Below are 11,321 nucleotides of genomic sequence, written 5' to 3'. Positions count from 1 at the left end.
GTGTCCTGTAGTTTGAAGAGGAGCTTGCAGACTGGTGCGATGTGGGCTGCAACAGTTCTTCAGAGGTGAGGTCCGGAGATCTAGGCGGTGTCCAGGGCTTGGTGGATCTGGTCAGCCCACAACATTCCCCTTACAGCCTTCCTTAAGGTTGGACATATGACTAAAACAGAGGAAAAACAACCATTAGTGATAAGTAAAACCCATATAGACTAAAGCAAACCTTCAACATGATCTCAGATCTTACCTTTACTTGCCACTCTCTCACTTCCTTTGACTAATTTCCTCTGACTCTCGTGTCTGCTGCTTTCACAGACTGTTGTGGAACAGTCCAGTGCATCCATCCCTGCAGGGTGGAAGGTCTGCTGGGAGTCTCCGAAATCATCTATCCATCAGTCCATTAAGTCAAAACTTCATCACATTCCAGTTCTGTATTGCCTGTGGTACTCCTCCTCAGCATGTTCTGCCGTGGTCTTGTGATCTTTGCAAACTTCCACAGAGACTCAGCAGTAATTAGCAAGTCCAATGTCCTGACATACATGGAGACAGTCTGAAAAGACACTATTGTCTTCTACTGCACTTTACACCTTTTGCAGACTAACTTCAACAGGTTGACAGCTCCATGTCTTGGGCTCAGATGCAGAAAAGTCCAAATGTAAAGTAAGAAATTAAAAAAAAAAAATGATCAAGCACTACAGATTACAAGGTTTTCTTCATCCAAGTGACAAAGTTAAATAAATTCACAATGACAAAAAAAATTTAAAAAAAGGATAACTACGAAAACAAAATAAGAAAACCCCATACACAGAAATATGTAAAGTTAAACTAAAAAAAATAACATGACAAGTATATGAAAAGGTGCTAAAGGACAGAGAACTGACAATTTGGGAGCAATGTGTGCAACAGACAATGTAAAAGTAAACAGCATGGATAAAGAGAGTAACACCAACACTGGAGGTTCAGCCACAGAATAAAGCCTCAGTTCACTCATAATCGAGCTACAGCAGCTACAGAATTATTTAAGCAGAATTTACGGTCTGTCCAAAACATGTCTTCCTCACTCTGTTCCTTCAAGCACTGGAACAAGGCCTTAACTGTGTCTTCCTCTCTAGTGTCTTTGACATGGTTTCTAAAACACAGTGAAAGGTTTTTCTACCATCTTTTCAGGTTTGCCTTCTGAAATGGCTGTCACTCTGTTCACATTTGCTTATTAAGATTAGCAGTTTTACTTCAAGACAAAGCCTGTTATCCTTAAGACCTTCTCTTCAATTCAGCCCATGACAATGTCTCAATTCAAGTATGTCAATAGCACATAGCTCAGAAGGGGCAAATTAATCATTATTGTTCAACCTGGTGAACTTGACACATCTATTACGTTTTCACAGTGGTCACTGCGTTCATCATCACCATTAGATGGAAAATGAAGCAAATATACCCAAACTGGGTGCATCTTGACAGTCTGAGCTATCTGAGTCGTCTCTCTGCCAGGTTTCCTTCACTTACCCTGTCCACCACGCAATAAAAAAAAAAAGGTACGAACCCACCTACACTTAAACCTGACCCAAATAACCCCACGTCGCTTGATATTGCAGTGAATTTTGTCCACAGTTGACCGTACGCGTTTTACAGGGGTGGGAAAAATTCCCCTGTTGGGAGGCCTCCCTATGTGCCGACGCCAAAAAACGTAAGAATCGCAAAACTTTTCCTCACTGCACCTACTTCAACCCAGAAAGCTTCTACTCCAGTCTCCCCTTGGAACGAAACCTGGCAGAGCAATACGAGCCAGTGTTTGACCTCAAAGTCAAACTCACCCTCCCTGTACAATAAAGCTTTTATTGAAATTTGGCTGGTGATGATGGACAGCAATGCAACTATGCTCAGGACACAGGCTGAATACTTTTTAAAAAAAAAACAAACAAGTCTTCCTTCGATCGACATTAGACCTGCCCATGTACCTCTACCATTTACTGATGGAAAACTGACCAACTTACTGACCTAACAATGAGTTCATTCAATATCAAAAAATGTGATCACAAACGTATCTCAGATGCCAATACAGATTTTAAATGCATTGATAAAACATCATCCATGGGCTGAATAACTGCTTGAGAAAGCCAACATCATAGATCCAGCTGTGTTTCCTTTGCACTTTCCTGAGACCGTCTCCTCTTGAGGCATCACAAGTGAAGAGCTGGTAAAACTTCAGTTCGGTTTCAACAAAAGAGTTAATAAATGGTCACAGTCTGTGCTTAATCAGCACTTGAGCTTCACTACGCAGAAAATCAGCCCATCCACCTCCTAGATGCAGCAGACTCACGCCCTGGTGGTGTCCTGTAGTTTGAAGAGGAGCTTGCAGACTGGTGCGATGTGGGCTGCAACAGTTCTTCAGAGGTGAGGTCCGGAGATCTAGGCGGTGTCCAGGGCTTGGTGGATCTGGTCAGCCCACAACATTCCCCTTACAGCCTTCCTTAAGGTTGGACATATGACTAAAACAGAGGAAAAACAACCATTAGTGATAAGTAAAACCCATATAGACTAAAGCAAACCTTCAACATGATCTCAGATCTTACCTTTACTTGCCACTCTCTCACTTCCTTTGACTAATTTCCTCTGACTCTCGTGTCTGCTGCTTTCACAGACTGTTGTGGAACAGTCCAGTGCATCCATCCCTGCAGGGTGGAAGGTCTGCTGGGAGTCTCCGAAATCATCTATCCATCAGTCCATTAAGTCAAAACTTCATCACATTCCAGTTCTGTATTGCCTGTGGTACTCCTCCTCAGCATGTTCTGCCGTGGTCTTGTGATCTTTGCAAACTTCCACAGAGACTCAGCAGTAATTAGCAAGTCCAATGTCCTGACATACATGGAGACAGTCTGAAAAGACACTATTGTCTTCTACTGCACTTTACACCTTTTGCAGACTAACTTCAACAGGTTGACAGCTCCATGTCTTGGGCTCAGATGCAGAAAAGTCCAAATGTAAAGTAAGAAATTAAAAAAAAAAATGATCAAGCACTACAGATTACAAGGTTTTCTTCATCCAAGTGACAAAGTTAAATAAATTCACAATGACAAAAAAAATTTAAAAAAAGGATAACTACGAAAACAAAATAAGAAAACCCCATACACAGAAATATGTAAAGTTAAACTAAAAAAAATAACATGACAAGTATATGAAAAGGTGCTAAAGGACAGAGAACTGACAATTTGGGAGCAATGTGTGCAACAGACAATGTAAAAGTAAACAGCATGGATAAAGAGAGTAACACCAACACTGGAGGTTCAGCCACAGAATAAAGCCTCAGTTCACTCATAATCGAGCTACAGCAGCTACAGAATTATTTAAGCAGAATTTACGGTCTGTCCAAAACATGTCTTCCTCACTCTGTTCCTTCAAGCACTGGAACAAGGCCTTAACTGTGTCTTCCTCTCTAGTGTCTTTGACATGGTTTCTAAAACACAGTGAAAGGTTTTTCTACCATCTTTTCAGGTTTGCCTTCTGAAATGGCTGTCACTCTGTTCACATTTGCTTATTAAGATTAGCAGTTTTACTTCAAGACAAAGCCTGTTATCCTTAAGACCTTCTCTTCAATTCAGCCCATGACAATGTCTCAATTCAAGTATGTCAATAGCACATAGCTCAGAAGGGGCAAATTAATCATTATTGTTCAACCTGGTGAACTTGACACATCTATTACGTTTTCATAGTGGTCACTGCGTTCATCATCACCATTAGATGGAAAATGAAGCAAATATACCCAAACTGGGCGCATGTTTACAGTCTGAGCTATCTGAGTCGTCTCTCTGCCAGGCTTCCTTTACTTGCCCTGTCCACCACGCAATTTAAAAAAAAGGTACGAACCCACCTACACTTAAACCTGACCCAAATAACCCCACGTCGCTTGATATTGCAGTGAATTTTGTCCACAATTGACCGTACGTAGCGTTTTACAAGGGTGGGAAAAATTCCCCTGTTGGGAGGCCTCCCTATGTGCCGACGCCAAAAAACGTAAGAATCGCAAAACTTTTCCTCACTGCACCTACTTCAACCCAGAAAGCTTCTACTCCAGTCTCCCCTTGGAACGAAACCTGGCAGAGCAATACGAGCCAGTGTTTGACCTCAAAGTCCAACTCACCCTCCCTGTACAATAAAGCTTCTATTGAAATTTGGCTGGTGATGATGGGCAGCAATGCAACTATGCTTAGGACACAGGCTGAATACTATTTTTTAAAAAAACAAGTCTTCCTTCAATCGACATCAGACCTGCCTGTGTACCTCTACCATTTACTGATGGAAAACTGACCTAAAATGATTTTACTCAATATCAAAAAATGTGATCACAGATGTATCTCAGATGCCTATACAGATTTTAAATGCATTGATAAAACATCAATGCATTTAAAATCTGTATAAATGCATTGATAAAACATCATCCATGGGCTGAATAACTCCTTGAGAAAGCCAACATCACAGATCCAGCTGTGTTTCATTTGTACTTTCCTGAGACTGTCTCCTCTTGAGGCATCACAAGTGAAGAGCTGGTAAAACTTCGGTTCCAACAAGAGTAATTAAATGGTTACAGTCTGTGCTTAATCAACACTTGAGCTTCACTACGCAGAAAATCAGTCCATCCACCTCCTAGATGCAGCAAACTCACTTCCATCCACCTCCTAGATGCAGCAGACTCACTTCCTGGTGGTGTCCTGTAGTTTGAAGAGCAGCTTGCAGACTTGTGCGACGTGGGTTGCAACAGTCCTTCAGAGGTGAGGTCCGGAGATCTAGGCGGTGTCCAGGGCTTGGTGGATCTGGTCAGGCAACAACATTCCCCTTCCAGCCTTCCTTGAGGTTGGACATATAACTTGAAAAGAGAAAAAAAAATCATTAGCCATCAGTAAAAAGCAAACAGACTAAAGCAAACCTTAAACATGACCTCAGATCTTACCTTTGGTTGCCGCTCTTTCACTTCTCCTGACTCTGGTGTCTGCTGCTTTCACAGACTGTGGTGGAAATGTCCAGTGCATCCAGCCCTGCGGGGTGGAAAGTCTGCTGGGAGTCTCTGAAGTCATCTATCCATCCACTATGAAAACAAAAGAAAAAAAACATACACATAAATATGTAAAGTCAAACTAAAATAAATAACATTACAAGTGTATGGAAAAGGTTCTAAAGTACAGAAAACTGAGAATTTGGGAGCAATGTGTACAATAGACAATGTAAAAGTAAACAGCATGGTAGAGTAACACCATCGCTGGAAGTTCAGTCACAGAATAAAGCCTCAGTTCACTCATAATCGAACTTCAGCAGCTACAGAATCATTAAAGCAGAACTTATGGCCTGTCAAAACTTCAACATGTCTTCCTCATTCTGTTTCTTCAAGTGTCTGCTTGCTGAAAAACCACTTGAGAAAGCCAACATCACAGATCCAGTTGTGTTTAGTTTGAACTTTCATGAGACCATCTCCTTTTGAGGCATCACAAGTGAAGAGCTGGTAAAACTTTGGTTCCAACAACAGAGTAAATAAATGGTCACAGTCTGTGCTTAATCAGCACTTGAGCTTCACTGCGCAGAAAATCAGCCCATCCACCTCCTAGATGCAGCAGACTCACTTCCTGGTGGTGTTCTGTAGTTTGAAGAGCAGCTTGCAGACTTATGCGATGTGGGCTGCAACAGTCCTTCAGAGGTGAGGTACGGAGATCTAGGCGGTGTCCAGTGCTTGGTGGATCTGGTCAGGCCACAACATTCCCCTTCCAGCCTTCCTTAAGGTTGGATATATGTCTCAAACAGAGAAAAACAAGCATTAGTAATAAAAAAAAAGTAATAAAAAGCAAACAGACTAAAGCAAACCTTCAACATGACCTCAGATCTTACCTTTGGTTGCCACTCTCTCACTTCCTCTGACTAATTTCCTCGGACTCTGGTGTCTGCTGCTTTCACAGACTGTTGTGGAACATTCCAGTGCATCCATCCCTGCAGGGTGGAAGGTCTGCTGGGAGTCTCCGAAGTCATCTATCCATCAGTCCATTAAGTCAAATCTTCATCACATTCCAGTTCTGCAGTTCAGCAGTAATTAGCAAGTCCAGTGTCCTGACATACATGGAGGCAGTCTGAAAAGACACTATTGTCTTCTACTGCACTTTACACCTTTTGCAGACTAACTTCAGCAGGCTGACAGCTCCATGTCTTGGGCTCAGATACAGAAAAGTCCAAATGTAAAGTAAGAAATAAAAAAAATAAAAATAAAAGAGAGACTCAGCAGTAATTAGCAAGTTCAATGTCATGACATACATGGAGACAGTCTGAAAAGACACTATTGTCTTTTAAAAAAATGTTTTAAAAAGGATAACTACGAAAACAAAATAAGAAAACCCCATACACAGAAATATGTAAAGTTAAACTAAAATAAATAACATGACAAGTATATATAAAAAAAAGTGCTAAAGGACAGAGAACTGACAATTTGGGAGCAATGTGTGCAACAGACAATGTAAAAGTAAACAGCATGGATAAAGAGAGTATCACCATCACTGGAGGTTCAGCCATAGAATAAAGCCTCAGTTCACTCATAATCAAACTACAGCAGCTACAGAATCATTTAAGCAGAATTTATGTCTGTCCAAAATTCAACATGTCTTCCTCACTCTGTTTCTTCAAGACTTGGAACGAGGCCTTAACTGTGTCTTCCCCTCTAGTGTTTTTGACATGGTTTTTAAAGCATAGTGAAAGGTTTTTCTACCATCTGTAAATATCTCTTCAGGTTTGCCTTCTGAAACGGCTGTCACTCTGTTCACATTTGCTTATAAAGATTAGCAGTTGTACTTCAAGACAAAGCCTATTACACTTAAGACTTTCTCTTCAATTCAGCCCATGACAATTTCTCATTTCACATATATCAATAGCAGGTCGCTCAGTAGGAGCAAATTAATCATTATTGTTCAACCTGGTGAACTTGACACATGTATTAGGTTTTCATAGTGGTCACTGCGTTCATCACCACTAGATGGAAAATGAAGCAAATATACCCAAACTGGGTGCATCTTTACAGTCTGAGCTATCTGAGTTGTCTCTGCCAGGCTTCCTTCCCTTACCCTGTCCACCACACAATGAAAAAAAAAAAGTACGAACCCACCTACACTTAAACCTGACCCAAATAACCCAACGTCGCTTGACATTGCAGTGAATCTTGTCCGCGATTTTACGTGCATAGAGCTTTACAGGGGTGGGAAAAATTCCCCTGTTGGGAGGCCTCCCTATGTGCCGACGCCAAAAAACGTAAGAATCGCAAAACTTTTCCTAACTGCACCTACTGCAACCGAGAAAGGTCCTACTCCAGTCTCCCCTTGGAACGAAACTTGGCAGAGCAAGACAAGCTAGTGTTTGACCTCAAAGTCCAACTCACCCTGCCTGTACAATAAAGCTTCTATCAAAATTTGGGTGGTGATGATGGACAGCAGTGCAACTATCCTCAGGGGATAGGCTGAATACTATTTTAAAAAAAAACACACAAAGAACTCTTACTTTGGAAGATCCCCAATCGATTGACATCAGCCCTGCCTGTGTATCTCCACCATTTAATGATGGAAAACTTAACAACTTGCTGACCTAACAATGATTTTACTCAACATCAAAAAATGTGATCACAAATATTTCTCAGATGCCAATACAGATTTTAAATGCATTGATAAAACATCATCCATGGGCTGAATATCTGCTTGAGAAAGCCAATATCATAAACACATTTACAACCAAATCAGAATAGCGATGTTCTATCAATTACATTATCAAAGTCTTGGTTCTAATCAGTTATGATAATCTTAGAGAAATTATCACCAGGAAATAACAAGGTTAATTAACAGATTAAAAGAATTTACAGGGAAGCACATGTGGAGACAGTAAAAAATAATAAGAATAATAAAAATAAAAAAGTTGATTCAAACGTTCAGATTCTGATTAAACTAAAATACAGCACCTACTTGGCGGAAACGCCATCAGAGAATAAGGGACGGCCAGCACACCAACATGGCGGCTGTATATGCCTCCTTGCTGACACTCTACCTTTTACCTCAAAAGTAATCACTTCTACATACAGTAGACCTATGACACACATTCTTGTCTTACTTCAGTTGTGAGGACACACTGAAGCATTATGCCTTAGCTCCTTACCCTAACTATCCAAACTGAAAGTTGAAAGGAGGGTCTGACTTATCAAAAAGCCTGATTGTTTTTCTTTTTTTTTTAAACAGCTGTTTTTTTGTCCTTCCACATTTATGACTATGGTCACAAATTTAATTTGTCTTATTTGAAGCATTTTGACATGTGACATAACTGCTGATCTATATCAAAATATGTTCTGCCAATCATCTGTCTGCTTTGGAAATTTGGTGTTTAGGTTGAGCTGATCTGCCAGTAAAGCTAATTGGGGTGGGGGGCAGCCCCAATGTTGGGCCCTCAGATCAACCCCTAGCAGGCTGATTAGAGGGAGGGAGAGAGATAGAGGTGTGAGTGTGAGTCTGAGTCTGAGTCTGTGTGTGACAGAGAGAGATCGAAGGACAGAGACTGGCACAGCAGCCGAGACAAGGTAAAGTGATGGCACGGTGGCCAAGCAAAAACCAGATACCACAAACCTCTTGAAGACTTGGACAGCAGCCAGGTTGGAAGGATGGTCAGGAAAAAATTCTGTAGAAGGAAAAGTTATGGCACGGCGGCCAGACATCCCAGCATCAAAGAAGTGAAAGTCTTATACCTCGTATAGCCTCTTCATCCCACGTGGTCAAAATCGACGAGCAAAGAATAAAACAAACAATAATCAAACAAACAAACAAACAAACAAACCGCCCGACCAACAGACTGATATAGAAACAACCGATGGCAGCCACACTGGATGGACAGGAACAAATTCTGTAGGAGGAAAAGTTATGGCACGGCGGCCAGACATCCCAGCATCAAAGAACTGAAACTTATACCTCGTATAGCCTCTTCATCCAACGTTGTCAAAATCGACGCTACAATGCTGAGAGGGTTGGGGTTAGGGTTAGGGTTAGAGTGCAAGAGAGTGCGCGTGGGAGAGAGAGTGACAGACGGGCAAACGGTCGGGCGGTCAAATAATTATGGCATGGTGGCAGTGTGTGAGACAGAAAGAAAAAGAGGGTGAGACAGATTGGCACAATGGCCGTGTTTGTGTGTTTGTGTGTATGTGTGTATGTGTGTGTGCGCGCACATGCGTGCGTGTGTGTGTGTGCAAGAGACACACACGCACACATACCTCAGCAGCAGAATAAAAACTTCACTTACAATTAGTTGATTTCTTCTCATGCTGATCTGTTTGTGGACCTGAAAGAAAAAGAAGAACCAGCTCAGTCTGAGTCTGCAGGTCAGAGCCAGTTCACCTGTGAAGACACGGCGTGGACTGATCCTGTCCAACATTCACACTCTGTGGACATCAGTTCACTGAATATAAATCCATCTGTGTGAAGCTTTATACACACACACCTCACACTGATCAGGGAATAATAATTTCTCCTGCTGTGATCGAGCTTATGGAACATTCCTGTCATAGTTATTGATCATATTGGAGACTGTGACATGTGAATGAGGATGACAGTGGTGCAGCTGAAAGATGAAGATTTTCAGACTGACTGCAGGTAGTTTAGAGATCGGCAGCACATTCTCTTCACTGAGCAGCATTTCACAATCTTTAAATATTGTTTATTAATTAAATTCTTCTCAACAAGTAAAACGAAAAATCAACACTGATCAAACTGATGACGGTATTTTACCGCCTGAGCTTCAGTAAGAGCGAACCCTCAGGTTCGCCTTCACCCAGGCCGCTGCTGCACCTGTGAGCCAAAGCAGCAGGTGCGCTCCTTATAGCTACAGACCGCGCGCACTGACCTGCAGAGCTGGACTCTAATTTAACTAATAAATGTTTATGTGGGTAAAAACTCTGAGGACTTACAGGCCTGTCTCCACACACCCCTGATAACCTGAGCATGTGGGAGGTGAACTGAGGGTTTACTAACGTGAACTGAGAAGGCCGCTGAGGCCTAATTATCTCTGTGCGGCTGCGCTGTCCCGCGTGTCATATTCACATCACGGTCCAGAATTTAAATATAAACCACCAAGACTTAAGAAATATTTACTACAGAACCAGGTGAGCTCCACCTTAAAACATAACCCCAGGTGGCACCAGCGCAACATGGCACGGTAAACTGTGACTGTTTTCGGAACCCTGTCGTTGGCGCGCTCGTTGGGGCCCGTCTGAAAACGTGGATTGAAATGTTGTGTGCACTCACCTTTCGTAGAAAGTCCAGAAATCCGTTTCCAAGCCGTCTGTCCAAGGTGAGCGGTGCGATGGATACACGCGCACTGAGGCTGTGTGCGCGAGCGTGTGCGCGGGCGTGAGCACAAAGTGGCGTCTGTGGCTCACAGGGTGGAAAGGCCTCTGTTGCAGCAACTGAAATACAGATTCACAGGCTGATACACCTGGTCTGTTTCCCTCAGTGTGCTCGCACTGTCTCCATACTCACTCAGCAACTCAGTGGAAGTCTGCGTTTCGCGCACACGCGCTCTCCTCTCCTTTCCTCCAAACCGGTGCGGTAATGGCGGACTCGGTGCACGGTGTGGTAGTCGCAGTGGTACCGTGGTTTAGCTGAACTACGAGCTGAAACCAGCTCCAACACACGGCGCTCAGCGTCCGGTTTTATCAGGTTACACTTTGACTCAAAGTCCCGGGTCTTCACCTGATGAACAACAGTATTTCACAGATTTGAATGAACTCCCAACCAGCGTCTCCACGTTCACCTGTTTCTAGCGTGCTCCCGGCGTGCACCTGCCGTTTTTAAGTCCCACCCCTCTACCAACCAGGTGGGTCGTCATCTCTGATTGGCTAATGATTGGCCAGTGATAATTGAGCCAGACCATAATATCACTGACCATGTATTACGAAACAAAACATAGAAACTAATAGGAGTGTGCGATACTGCAAAATTTGGTATGATCCCATACCAAGTAAATACAGGGCCAGTACTGCTGATACCAGTACCACTATAAATACTTTTTTACTCAGAAAAGCAGCTTATCTACTTTTGTGTAGGGCGGAGCAATGCACCATAATGACGTGAATGCAATATGCAAACTTGAATGAAAATTGAAAATTTGCATTTTCATGATCATTGAATGATTTTGTGATTTTTCAATTTTCAATTAGTTGATCATGATTATGATCATAATAAAACACAGGACAAAGTTTTTAGGCAAATAGAAAATACTTTGTAAGTCAAAATTTAAATTTTACTTTTTCAGTTAAGATTTTTGTTCAGTTTTTAACA

Source organism: Toxotes jaculatrix, chromosome 15 (assembly GCF_017976425.1).
Source record: "Toxotes jaculatrix isolate fToxJac2 chromosome 15, fToxJac2.pri, whole genome shotgun sequence".
Classification (NCBI taxonomy): domain Eukaryota; kingdom Metazoa; phylum Chordata; class Actinopteri; family Toxotidae; genus Toxotes; species Toxotes jaculatrix.
This window is presented reverse-complemented; position numbering follows the sequence as displayed.